Raw genomic sequence first — 14,342 nt, 5'->3', positions numbered from 1 at the left:
GTGGCCAGAGGACTGGAGAAGATCAGTCTACATCCCAATCCCAAAGAAGGGCAGTGCCAAAGAATGCTCCAACTACCGCACAATTGCACTCATTTCACATGGTAGCAAAGTTATGCTTAAAATTCTACAAGGCAGGCTTAAGCAGTATGTGGACTGAGAACTCCCAGAAGTGCAAGCTGGATTTCGAAGGGGCAGAGGAACCAGAGACCAAATTGTGAACATGCACTGGATTATGGAGAAAGCTAGAGAGTTCCAGAAAAACATCTACTTCTGCTTCATGGACTACGCAAAAGCATTTGACTGTGTCGACCACAACAAACTATGGCAAGTTCTTAAAGAAATGGGAGTGCCGGATCACCTCATTTGTCTCCTGAGAAATTTCTATGTGGGACAAGAAGCTACAGTTAGAACTGGATATGGAACAACTGATTGGTTCAAAATTGGGAAAGGAGTACGACAAGGCTGTATATTGTCTCCCTGCTTATTTAACTTATATGCAGAATTCATCATGCGAAAGGCTGGGCTGGAATTAAGATTGCCGGAAGAAATGCAACCTCAGATATGCAGATGACACAACCTTGAAGGCAGAAAGTGAGGAGGAATTAAAGAACCTTTTAATGAGGGTGAAAGAGGAGAGCGCAAAATATGGTCTGAAGCTCAACATCAAAAAAACTAAGATCATGGCCACTGGTCCCATCACCTCCTGGCAAATAGAAGGGGAAGAAATGGAGGCAGTGAGATATTTTACTTTCTTGGGCTCCATGATCACTGCAGATGGTGACAGCAGTCACGAAATTACAAGACGCTGCTTCTTGGGAGGAAAGCAATGACAAACCTAGACAGCATCTTAAAAAGCAGAGATATCACCTTGCCGACAAAGGTCCGTATAGTTAAAGCTATGGTTTTCCCAGTTTTCCCAGTAGTAATGTATGGAAGTGAGAGCTGGACCATAAAGAAGGCAGATCGCCGAATAATTGATGCTTTTGAATTATGGTGCTGGAGGAGACTCTTGAGAGTCCCATGGACTGCAAAAAGATCAAACCTATCCATCCTTAAAGAAATCAGCCCTGAGTGCTCACTGGAAGGGCAGATCCTGAAGCTGAGGCTCCAATACTTTGGCCACCTCATGAGAAGAGAAGACTCCCTGGAAAAGATCCTGATGTTGGGAAAGATGGAGGGCACAAGGAGAAGGGGACGACAGAGGATGAGCTGGTTGGACAGTGTTCTTGAAGCGACTGTCATGAGTTTGGCCAGACTTCGAGAGGCAGTGAAGGATAGGCGTGCCTGGCGTGCTCTGGTCCATGGGGTCACGAAGAGTCGGACACGACTGAACAACAACAACAACAAACCAAGGAGATACAGCCTGTAGAAGACTCCAAACAATTCATGGGGCTACACCTCTGCAGGCCCATGTTTATCCATAATTCAGGGGTGCAGAACCTGATTCAACCCAACGGGCACATTCCCTGTTGGGGGCCACATGCCAAGGGTGGGCGGGGCCAGAGCATTAAGTGGGTGGAGCAACATATGTAACTTCTGCTTTTACACAGTTAGAATACTTTACAAACACACTTCTCCATTCCCCAAGCAAAGCAAGAGTCGTTATCAGAGGATGCATCTCAGCCAGGCAAAAGAACCGGATGTGAAGGAGGGCTGGAGGGTGTGGCCTGGGAAGCGGATGTGGCTGAACATGGGGTCCTGGGAATAATCTCAAGGGACAGTTAAGTCTGAAGGACTGTATTTGGCCTCTGAGGGACCTGGTGTCTGCAGGAATGTCTGGCTTATGTTGCCACCCTCACCTGAAATATCAGATCCACCAGCTGCTTAAAGGTGTGAGCCCCATTTGAGATAAGCAGTGCTCTGTACCCCACCCCCATCCCGTCATGATATTCTACTGTGGGGACCTCTTGTTGAAAAAGAAACAAAGCATTTTTTAAATTAATCTTTATTGAATTTTTAACCAAAAACATACATAAAGAAAAAATATAACTACAATAACAACAAACACAAAAACACAGCAAAAACAACTTATTACATTTCTAAAAGAATAATGATACTTCCTCACATCTTAGTGGGACTTCCTCCTGTCTCCTCCTCCTGCGTCCCTTGTAAATCGAAAAACAAAGCATTTTGGAATCTCAGTATAGACAGGGAGAGAGAGAGAGAGACTAAAGGGTGCTTTATGGTCTTTAAACCAGCAAAAGCAGAGCCTCCCATACCCCGCCTCATAAGGGAGAAACTACAGCTCTTGCAATATATAATGACGCCTGGCTACAATTCCTACATCCCAAAACTCGAAGTTTGCTGCCCCAGCTGTTCAGGGGCCGCACTTATCCCTGCTTAAGGTCTTTGTTGCAATCACATGAGAAAGGGCACTGAGGGATCATCTTGTGTTCTCAATTAATTTACACTGTTCTGCAAATGTCTCCTTGGAAATAAACTCATCTACTGTGGACTGAAACGTTCGCCCACTCAAAATCCTACTTGCTAAAATGCTCAGCAGTGTCATCTGTGCCCATGGCGTGACAGACTGTGAAATGGAGGCCCCGCCATCCTCTTTCAAGAGCTGCACCTTGCAATATATATTGAGGCACATGCTTGGAGTGCCGGCTTATTGTTTTGCTGCCCTGCCAAATTAAAATGTTGCTATACACTGAGTAGCATTTACTATTAAATGATAGTCGATTCAGTGACAGCTTTCTTATCTTCATTTTCAAAACATCCACATTCCTCTCTTCCTTCCTCTTCCCCTAATGCGAGCTACAGGAAGAACTTTCTGACAGTAAGAGCTGTTCAACAGTGGAACGGTCTCCCTTGGGAGGTGGTGGACTCTCCTTCCTTGGAGGTTTTCAAGCAGAGGTTGGATGGCCATCTGTCATGGATGCTTTAGTTGAGATTCCTGCATTGCAGGGGGTTGGACTAGATGACCCTTGGGGTCCCAGCTGTACAATTCTATGATTCTAGAGTCATCAGTTCTAGTGCTTTATTATTTTTTTTTAAAGGTGTAGAATTAGAACAAGTCAACCTGCTAGGTCTCCCAGCCTTTCCAGATGTGGGTCAGACACCACAACAAAGAGGTGGCTTGCCAAGAAAATGGTTATACATCCTTTATGCACGGCATAGAACCTCCCTTCACACCTGGTCAGCAAGGCCATAGGTGACAATTGTTCAAAGATTCTCCCCTCTCTGGGCCTAGAGCCCAGCATCCCAAGGTCCACAGATAAGCACAGCATCAAAGCAAGCCAATTAGCATATATCAAAGGGAGTGAATACATAAACATATATGAGGTCAGTCCCACAACAACTGCCAATTAGTTCTGGGTTATCTTGACTGCCAAGATGGCACCTGCAGACCTTCCAGAGAACATCTTCACCTTTGTTCAACCAAACAGAAGTGTTCAAATAAAAAATTGTCACCCCTCCTCGCTGGCCCGCCCCTCTCCATGCCCAGGCTCCGCCAGCCGGCGGTGAAAAAAGCTTTTTTCGCCACTAGCTGGGCTCCCAGAGCAGAGCCGGGGGATGGAGAGGGGCAGGCCAGCGAGCAGGGGTGACAGCAGTGAAAAAAGCTTTTTTCATCACTGGGCTCCCTGGGTGGAGCCGGGCCCCTCCTTGCTGGCCCAGGTGGAGGCGTCGCTCCATGCGCATGCGTCATGACATAATGCGCACAGAGCGATGCCCCGCCCCCCGGGGTGCTGCTTGGCTTCATCCCCAATGTCACAGTGCCATGATGACTGGCTTTGGTGGGAGGCATAGTCCAAGACATTTGGAGGGTACCAGACTGAGGAAGGCTAGGGTGTTAGGAAAAATATCAGGCTGATTCCTCAATACCCTGTTGGTTTAGCCTAGATGGCCAATCAATACCGGACACAAGTCAGATCAATTAACAGGCACTTATTTAGCACTGCAATGGACACCACTTAACCCCCCCCCCTTAGGCAAAGAGGAAGGTGCCACGCCAGGTAAAAGAAACAGCAATAATTATACTTTTAGTATTCCTAAATAACAGCTTTTCTTTCCAGCTAAGCCATAAGAGCTATTTGACAGTGGGATTTGCTGCCAAGGAGTGTGGTGGAGTCTCCTTCTTTGGAGGTCTTTAAGTGGAGGCTTGACAGCCACCTGTCAGGAATGCTTTGATGGTGTTTCCTGCTTGGCAGGGGATTGGACTGGATGGCCCTTGGGGTCTCTTCCAACTCTATGATTCTATGATTCTTCTTCCTTCCTCCTCCAACAGTTTCTCTTCATGCTGCTATTTCCTTCTCTCCTGGTTCCCTTACAAACACAATTTGCTCAACCCTTCTCACACACATTTCAATTTTCATTGTGTAATTTCAATAATTTCTCCAACAAGCGCATGTCGTCAGAGGCACATTGTGTTCTTTAGTCCAAGGTGCACCCCTACAGAACAGATGGTTTTTGAAAAATGCATTTGCAATCTGGACTGGGAGAGTATAGGTTTTATTCATTCATTCATTCATTCATTCAACATATTATTCTTAACCCACCCTTCATCTACAGAGATACCAGGGCGGGGTGCAGAACATAAAGCAGAAACAACCGATCCAATTATAAAGTAAAGAACAAGGCAGCGCTGCAGAGAGAGAGCTGCAGCTCAAGATAGGAAAAGTGGCGGTAAGGGAACACCTAGCAACTTTAAATGAATTCAAATCTCCAGGGCCTGATGAGCTGCACCCAAGGGTACTCAAGGAGCTTGAGGATGTAATATCAGAGCCTCAGTCTAATATTAGAGGATTATTGGAGAACAGGCGAGGTCCCTGCAGATTAAAGGCAGGCAAATGTCCCAGGTGCAATGGGATCTGGTTGTTAGCCAAAAGTTTAGCCATTTAAGACCACCCAGGGACTGTTTAGGGCATGATTCCAATATTGCAGGAGGTTGAACCAGATGATCCTTGGGGTCCCTTCCAACTCTACAGTTCTCTTATTCTAAGGCATCCTAAAATGTGCCATCAAATGAAGCTGATGAAAACAGAAGAGCATGTTAAACCATCATCAGCTGCCAAAACGTCAAATTCATGGGCAAACAAGGCTTAGCCTGGTGCCAAAATGGCAACAACATTGGTGCCAGTCATATGGTGCCAAAATGGCAACAACATTGGTGCCAGTCATACCAGTAAAACAGGTAGGGAACCTCAGTGTCTTTATCTGACCCTCAGGATTCTCCCCAGGCCACAACTGTCACTGATCCTTGAGTGTACTTGGCAGGCCAGGCTATGTCTTTGGACTCTTAATAGCCTGGATAGATGGTAGAGAGTGTTTGTGTGTGTGTGATGAAACTAGCCTACCAGACCAAATGTACATTTCTTGCTCCACCCACCTTTGCCTCTAACCCCACCCACCACTGGTGTGTGGCTCTTGAAAGGCTGCCCAGAAGGGAATGTGGCCCTCAAGTTGAGAAACAATTCCCACCCATGCTGAAGAAGGAATCTATCCTGTAGACAGGTTGCCACCACAGAGAAGACTCCATTCTCCCCTCACTCCCCACTAGAGATGTGAAGGCCCGGGGAAAACCCGGAAAAAATCCGTCCCCCATCCCCCCCCCCATTTTTTCCTGAAGCCCTTTTTGGTTTTTTCCAAAAAATTGTAAAACAGAAAAAATAGATTAATGAATGTTTTATTTGAACATGATGAATAAAATATTTTAAGATAAGGGGTTCAAATATTTTAGAAATCATTTCTAAAAATATTTATAGTATCAGATTATTCTAATTTCTGTGAGGACAAGCAAGTCCTAAATTACAAACTGAACTCTCCAATGCAAGAACAAGATACATTTCTTCCTTTAGGAGGTGCTGTTGTCACCAGAAAAGAAAAAGGTTTGGAAACACTCACACTAAATCAAGAAATAAGCTGACATGAAAAGGTAGAGAAGCTGGTTTCAATCCGACCAAACCTTCAGTTTTTAGAAGTCCATAATAACTGTGATAATGACAGACACAACAGAGTAGATGCAGAAGCAGAGACTGAAACTGATACTGATCATTACATCTCAGAAAATGATTCTGATTAAATTTCATGCCCATTCATTGAAACTTAGTCCCACTTACTTCTTCAGTTCACAAAACAGTGACTATAATGGGAGCAACGGGAAATAAGATTATAAAACCTTTTTTAAAGCCTCAAGAATGCCAAATTGGAGGACAGATACTTACCCATCAGTTCTTGTATATGCCTGAATGCCCAATCCCTCTACAGGTGAAACTCGAAAAATTAGAATATCGTTGAAAAGTCCATTTATGTAAGCAATTGTTTTCATTAGCTACTGGAGTTTAATATGAGATAGACTCATGACATGCAAAGCGAGATATGTCAAGCCTTTATTTGTTATACTTGTGATGATTATGGCATACAACTGAAGAAAACTCCAAAGTTGAAATTGTTAATTTGGGGTTCTCATCAGCTGTTCATCATCACAATTATAACAAATAAAGGCTTGACATATCTCGCTTTGCATGTCATGAGTCTATTTCATATATTAGTTTCACCTTTTAAGTTGAATTACTGAAAGAAATTAACCTTTCCACAATATTCTAATTTTTCGAGTTTCACCTGTATTAGGATGTGATCTGTTAGCAAAATTACAGGCCCAAGTAACCTTCACACCTAGGGGAGCTGAACTCAAGCTGCCTAAGGAAATCAGTGGAATATTATCCATTTCCGTGCCTAGGCCCATAAGACTCAGGATCAATGAACACCGATCCAGAATACATAATCGTATTATGGAAGCGCCACTCGTGGAACGTTACATTCAACAAAAACACACAGAAGATGATTTCCTATTCTTCGTTATATGGAAGCTGCCCCCAGACTGTTTCCACCGCAAGAACTCTGATAGACTTCTCTTGCAACAAGAAACCAAATTTATCCATCTTTTCAATACGATTTCTCCCAGGGGTCTGAACAACCATCAGAACTTTACTTCCTTCCTATAATTTGCTATAATTTTTGCTGTAACTTTAAGACCAACTGTATCACTGCTGCTTTAAATTCTCTCAGTAAATGGTTATAACTTGTTTTGTAATCTCAAACTACACCACTACCACTTTAATTCTTTAGCAGACCACACTTTATCTTTCTTTTAAATTCCACAAACACATTTTGAGTCACTCAACTCAAAATAATTGGTACACTTTGACCTGAAAACTGTAAGACACTAGTAGGTAAGATTAACTTTCCTTGTACATTTCTTTGGATATTTCATATATGCCTTTGTAAATCTGTAGATGATTAAATCTGTAGACAACTTCAGACCTTCAATATGATAATTAACATAGGGTCTCTTAATTTTCCAGCTGAGGAACAATACTGAAACAAGGCCTTGTCGTGGCGTTGTCATCTCATTTGTATTACAAACCTCAAGGAATAAAACTTACAAGAGACTTGAATAATTTATATCCATCAAATCATTATTTTGGCCCAATACCTCAGACCTTAAAGGCTCCAGAAGGGGTGTGGGCTGAAGATAACCCGCCAGGCATGGCTAAGAACACTGCCCCAATTTTGATAACCCTAAAGTCAGGAGCTACACCAGTGACAATAAACAATACCCCACACCCAGAATGGCAACTGAAGGTATCCAGAAGCATCTGGATCCAGATGCTACAGCATGGACTTTTAAAGCCATGCCAGTCCAGCTGGTGTACACCTCTTTTGCCTATCAAAAAGACAGGAACCCAAGATTACCACCGAGTACAAGATTTGAGGGCAGTGAATTTAGCCACTGAAACATTACATCCTAACGTACCCAATCCTTATAATCTACTGGGACTAATTTCTCCAAATGCTACAGTATTCACCGTCTTGGATTTAAAAGACGCTTTCTTTTGTTGCCGATTGGCCCCTGAGAGCCAACCCATCTTTGCTTTTCAATGGGAAGACCCCTTTACAGGCACAAAGGGACAATTAACATGGACCAGGCTCCTACAAGGTTTCAAAAATTCTCCAACATTATTTGGTACAGCCTTAGCTCAGGATTTAGCAAAATTTCCTTCAAACCCCCAGAAGGTGGCGCTGTTGCAGTATGTAGATGACCTGATTATTGCAGCAATAGACCATCCCACATGCAAAAAGGCTAGAGGACTTGCTCTATTTCCTCTGGGAAGCTGGCTATAAAGTGTCTAGAAAGAAGGCCCAAATGTGTCTAAAAACTGTAAAATACTTGGGGTTTGACATCTCCTACCAGCAAAGAGTCCTGCATCCCAAAAGCAAGGAAGCTATTTGTCTAATTAAGGAACCCATAAACTGAAGGCAAATGAGAGGTTTCTTAGGGGCAGCAGGCCTTTGCAGAATTTGGATCCCCGACTTCAGTAACATAGCTAAGCCTCTCCATGAAAGTACTCGAGGAGGAGACCATGACCCTTTCATATGGAAATCTGAGCAGCAAAATGCTTTCAATAAGCTTAAAAAGGAATTAATGCAGGCCCCAGTCTTAGGTCTCCCAAATCCCGAAAAACCTTTTTCTTTATTTATCCATGAGATAAGAGGAGTGGCAGCAGGAGTCCTTATACAGAAGTTAGGAAGCTGGCAACTACCAGTAGCCTATCTCTCTAAGCAATTAGATGCAGTAGCCAAAGGGTGGCCTCCATGCCTAAGAGCAGTGGCAGCTACTGTGATCCTTGCTAAAGAAGCTGACAAGTTCACCTTTGGGCAAGAGATTTTTGTGAATGTACCCCACTCAGTAATGAATTGCATCCCCATCTATGTTTCCTGTTGCGCTGCTCATTTGCACCCCCCTGCGCTTCCTGTTGCACTGCTCATTTGCGTCCCCCTCTGTGCGGGTGGTGCTGTGGGTTAAACCACTGAGCCTAGGGCTTGCTGATCAGAAGGTTGGCAGTTCGAATCCCCGCAACAGAGTGAGCTACCGTTGCTGGGTCCCAGCTCCTGCCCACCTAGCAGTTTGAAAGCACGTCAAAGTACAAGTAGATAAATAGGTACCGCTCTGGCAGGAAGGTAAACAGCATTTCCGTGCACTGCTCTGGTTCGCCAGAAGTGGCTTAGTCATGCTGGCCACATGACCTGGAAGCTGTACACCAGCTCCCTCGGCCAGTAAAACGAGATGAGTGCCGGAACCCCAGAGTCGGACACGACTGGACCTAATGGTCAGGTGTCCCTTTACCTTTTACTGTGCTTCCTGTTGCACTGCTCATTGTTTCTGGCTGCACCGCTAATTTGCTTCCCCTCAATGTAATTCAAGCCTTCCGTTTCCGTGTTTCCAGGATTACAATGGGGGGGACACAAATTAGAAGTGCAACAAGAAACACGGGGCAACAAATTAGCAGTGCAACAGGAAATGGGGATGCAAATGAGCAGCGCAACAGGAAGCACAGATGTGGGATGCAAATGAGCACCACAACAGGAAGTGCTGTTGTTGTTGTTCAGTCGTTCAGTCGTGTCCGACCTTTCATGACCCCATGGACCAGAGCACGCCAGGCACCCCTATCCTCCACTGCCTCCCGCAGTTTGGCCAAACTCATGTTAGTAGCTTCGAGAACACTGTCCAACCATCTCACCCTCTGTCGTCCCATTCTCCTTGTGCCCTCCATCTTTCCCAACACCAGGGTCTTTTCTAGGGAGTCTTCTCTTCTCATGAGGTGGCCAAAGTACTGGAGCCTCAACTTCAGGATCTGTCCTTCCAGTGAGCACTCAGGGCTGATTTCTTTGAGAATGGATAGGTTTGATCTTTTTGCAGTCCATGGGACTCTCAAGAGTCTCCTCCAGCACCAAAATTCAAAAGCATCAATTCTTCGGCGATCAGCCTTCTTTATGTTCCAGCTCTCACTTCCGTACATTACTACTGGGAAAACCATAGCTTTAACTATACGGACCTTTGTCAGCAAGGTGATGTCTTTCCTTTTATGATGCTGTCTAGGTTTGTCATTGCTTTCCTCCCAAGAAGCAGGCGTCTTCTAATTTCGTGACTGCTGTCACCATCTGCAGTGATCATGGAACCCAAGAAAGTGAAATCTCTCACTGCCTCCATTTCTTCCCCTTCTATTTGCCAGGAGGTGATGGGACCAGTGGCCATGATCTTAGTTTTTTTGATGTTGAGCAGGAAGTGCAGGGGGATGGAAATCAGCAGCGCAACTGGAAACACAGATGGGGGATGCAAATGAGCAGCACAACAGCAAACACAGGGGGCTCAAATGGAGCACGTTCAGCTTCTGAAAAAAAATTCGAAAACACCTACTTCTGGTTTTGTAGCGTTCGGGTTCCAAGTTGTTCGGAAACCGAGGTACCACTGTATCCTGTTTTTATGCTTTAATTGTTGTAACACCATTTGTTATATTGTTATTATTTTGTTTTAATGTTACGATGAACAATTTTTTAAAAGGAACACTGAAAGAGGCAAAGATGGGTGCTATGTGGCACATACTGAAATGTCCCTCTAATGTCTAAGAGTGGGAGGGGGGCACTTTCTTCATTATCAGTGCCCAGTCATGAGTTAGGATGAAGACTATTATGAGAGTTGCTATTACAGTATGTCCCAAAGACCATTTGTCTACCTTCCCCAGCCATCTGTTGGCAGAGCCATCTCTGCTATTAGGCAGAGTGAAGCATTTGCTTCAGGTAGCAGGGGCTTAAGGTTTGCCTGGGCCCCCTCCAGGTGGCAGGGGAGGGGCTTGAATCTCCAGGTTGCAAGAGGGATAGTAGCAGTAGGAGTAATTGAGAATACTGTGCATGCAGCTTGCAAGTTTAAGCCCAACAGGAGCTGGCTGTAATACATAGACACTTGAGGGTTTGCCCTCCTCCGTTCCCCTGTGCCAGTTAGGGTCGACCTCCACGGACTGCCTCCATGACATTACCAGGGGCCACTACTGGATCTCAGGTTTAAGCCCTGGAATCTCAGGCTCTGGGATGCTTCTGACCTGGCAAACCTACAGGGGCAGCACCTGCCCTCTATTACACCCTTGAGTCTCTTAACCTGCCCTCAGGTATCCTGTGAGATTTTGTTCTGTTCGCAGTGTTGGAGTAAGATTCAGTTGCCAGTCCAGTGGAACAATGGTGGTTCAGCATCTCAACCTTTGCTTCAGGCAGCAAAATGTCTTGGGCCAGCCCTCTCTATTGAGAGATGAAAAGTTGGCCTGCCTTGATGGCAGAGAGTGTGGGTGGTGTTTTATGAGTAATTCTGTTGTTCCAATCTCTTGCTGGTAAAATCTTTTCCTTTTCCATTATCTGTTGGGCGTTCTGTTTATGAACTCTGATTGATGGCAAACCAAGTGAAACAAACATTAAGGCATTGTGAGGTGTTTCAGATTCAGCTTGATATGACACATCTTGCAGCCCTGAAAGGTCCACTGGCACAAAAGTGTGGCATTTTGTGACACACACTGAGTCACAGGGACAATTTTTCAAAAGTGGAAAATATATGGACCTGATTTAAGGTACAAATGGTGCATGCCCTTAAATGCCTACTTCTCTAAAGCAAGGGGGGTTGTTGATGCTTTTGATTTATTTATTGTATCCCTAATGTTAAAATGTTTATGGAAGTGGTTTGATTTGATGGTTCACTTTTCGTTTCATTTATTTATGACTACATTTGCTGCTTTTGTGTTTATTTAATGTTTTTCACACCGCAAGCCACCTCGACCACAGTGTTAACTATGGAAAGTACAAATAAAATCATGTATATATGTATTACATACGTAAGTATGTATGTAAAGGTAAAGGAACCCTGAAAGTTAAGTCCAGTCGCGAACAACTCTGGAGTTGCAGCACTCATCTCACTTTACTGGCCGTGAGAGCTGACGTCTGTCCGCAGACAGTTTTTCCTGGTCATGTGGCCAGCATGACTAAACCAAAGAAACCAGAGCAGCACATGGAAACACCATTTACCTTCCCGCTGGAGCGGTACCTATTTATCTACTTGCACTTCCTGCTTTTTATTTTGTTGTTTTAATTTTTAATAAACTTTATTATTTTAAAAACATTCACACAAATTACAAACACAACAACAATAACGATGAAGCGCAACAAATAAAAACAAAAAATGAAAATGAAAAAAGTTACAATCGTTAACAAGAAAAAACAAACAAATACAAAGATCAAAGAACAGGTAGGTAGCCATGTAGGTCTGCCATAGTCAAAACAAAATAAAATACAAAATTCCTTCCAGTAGAACCTTAGAGACCAACTTTGTTCTTGGTATGAGCTTTCGTGTATCTGAAGAAGTGTGCATCTGAAGATCTGGTATCTGAAGAAGTGTGCATGCACACAAAAGCTCATACCAAGAACAAACTTAGTTGGTCTCTAAGGTGCTACTGGAATTTTTTTTATTTTATTTTGTTTTGAAAGATCAAAGAAGTTTTTTTAACATAATTTCCAAAATTTTAAACATTCTTGCTGTTAAATAAAAGGACTCCCAATTAATCTTGCTGCATTTGATATTCTTTATCTGAGTTTATGAATTATTGTGCTGGAGGAGACTCTTGAGAGTCCCATGGACTGCAAGAAGATCAAACCTATCCATTCTCAAAGAAATCAGCCCTGAGTGCTCACTAGAAGGACAGATCCTGAAGTTGAGGCTCCAGTACTTTGGCCACCTCATGAGAAGAGAAGACTCCCTAGAAAAGACCCTGATGTTGGGAAAGATGGAGGGCACCAGGAGAAGGGGACGACCGAGGATGAGATGGTTGGACAGTGTTCTCGAAGCGACTGACATGAGTTTGGCCAAACTGCGAGAGGCAGTGAAGGATAGGCGTGCCTGGCGTGCTCTGGTCCATGGGGTCACGAAGAGTCGGACACGACTGAACGACTGAACAACAACAACAATCTGAGTTTATCGCCCTGTAGCATTTGGTATCTGGCACTTCCTGCTTTTGAACTGCTAGGTTGGCAGGAGCTGGGACCAAGCAACAGGAACTCACCCCGTCGTGGGGATTCGAACTGCCGATCAGCAAGCCCTAGGATGTGTGGTTTAGACCACAGCGCCACCCGCGTCCCCATGTATGTATGTACTGCTATCTTTTACAGCAGCAAGTTAAAGTGTTCGCAGTGTGATTTTAAAAGGGGGGAGAGGAGGGAGTGGGGCACTCAGCGTCTGGGAGGACCCCTCGTGGTCGGTGGGGTGATGCGCTTAAGAGTGCTAGACCTGGAAGGAAGTTCGAATCCCGGTTCTGCCACTAAGCTCCTCGGCACAGCCACAGCCTCTCGGACTACCTTGCGGGGTTGTTGTTGGGAGGGGGGAGAACGATGTATGCCCCCTTGAGCTCCTCGGAGGAAAGTCGGCATACAGAACGACTGCCCTTCGGCAGCAGCAAAGCGAGGCAGGACACCTTCGTTGTCGCTGCACCAAATAAATTCCGCCCTCTGCTGCTCCCCCCCTCCCCCCGAGGTGGCTTCGGGGTCTCCTGGGCACTTCCGTGTCTCGTGGCGGAAGTGCGCCTACGGGGCGCCGGATGCAAATCTGAACTTCCGAAAAGATCTCTATGGTCGACGAGCTCCTTCCCCCCCCCCATGCTTTGCTATGGAAACCCACTTCGCCTCAGACCGGAAGTGGCGACAACCGACAAGGTCTGGACTGGAGGCGCCTCTCTCGCTAGACCTGCGAACCGCTGAGGAAACTTTTTCTGAACTGCCTAGCCAGAAATATGATCGTTGTTGGCACCCGTCTGAAATGTAAATAAAAACAGAAATGTAAATAAAAACAGTTGTATGATGAAGGCGGGTGGACAGAGCGGCGGAAGTGAGTTCCTCACACCGGAAGTGAGGCCTCTCTCTTTCTACGACGGCGCGGATGTCGCTTATTATTTGCGCGTGCGCCCTGGTGCCGTAACCGCCTCCGCCCGGGCGCCCACCCGGTGTCGCGGCATCGGATGTCCTTTCCGCTCCCTCCCGGAAGCCGTGTGAGCGGTGCTGCTGCATAAGCCTTCCGGGCAGGCGGGCGGTTCCCCACCCCTGAGCAGAGCGCGGCGGCCGGCCATGGCTCAGTGAGGCGGCGGCGGCGGCCGGAGCCTGGCGCAGGTGAGGGGGGCGGCAGCGGCGAGGGGCCGGCTGGAAGGCTTGGCGGGCCGGCGAGGGCATCTCTGAGCCGCTCCTCGCGGGCTCTTTTCTCTGCTCCTCCCTGTAGGTAGGACGGAGCAGCCGGGCGGAGGCGGCGGCGGCGGCAGGAGCGGGGCCCTCGGAAGCAGCAGCCGGCTCACGGGCGCGCGCACCCCGCGAACCCGCGCGGCCTTGAGCCCCCTCGCCCCGCCCCCTCCCCCCCCCAGGGCAGAAGCCCCTTGCAAGGGACCCGATCTCAGGGCTGCCCCTTCCTCTCCCAGGCGCAGGCTTCCCTCTTACTCCTTTTCTCTCTCAGAAAAACCAAGCCCACCTTCTCCTTCACGTGCCTC

This window comes from Lacerta agilis, chromosome Z (genome assembly GCF_009819535.1).
Source record: "Lacerta agilis isolate rLacAgi1 chromosome Z, rLacAgi1.pri, whole genome shotgun sequence".
NCBI lineage: Eukaryota > Metazoa > Chordata > Lepidosauria > Squamata > Lacertidae > Lacerta > Lacerta agilis.
Note: the sequence above shows the minus strand (reverse complement) of the source record.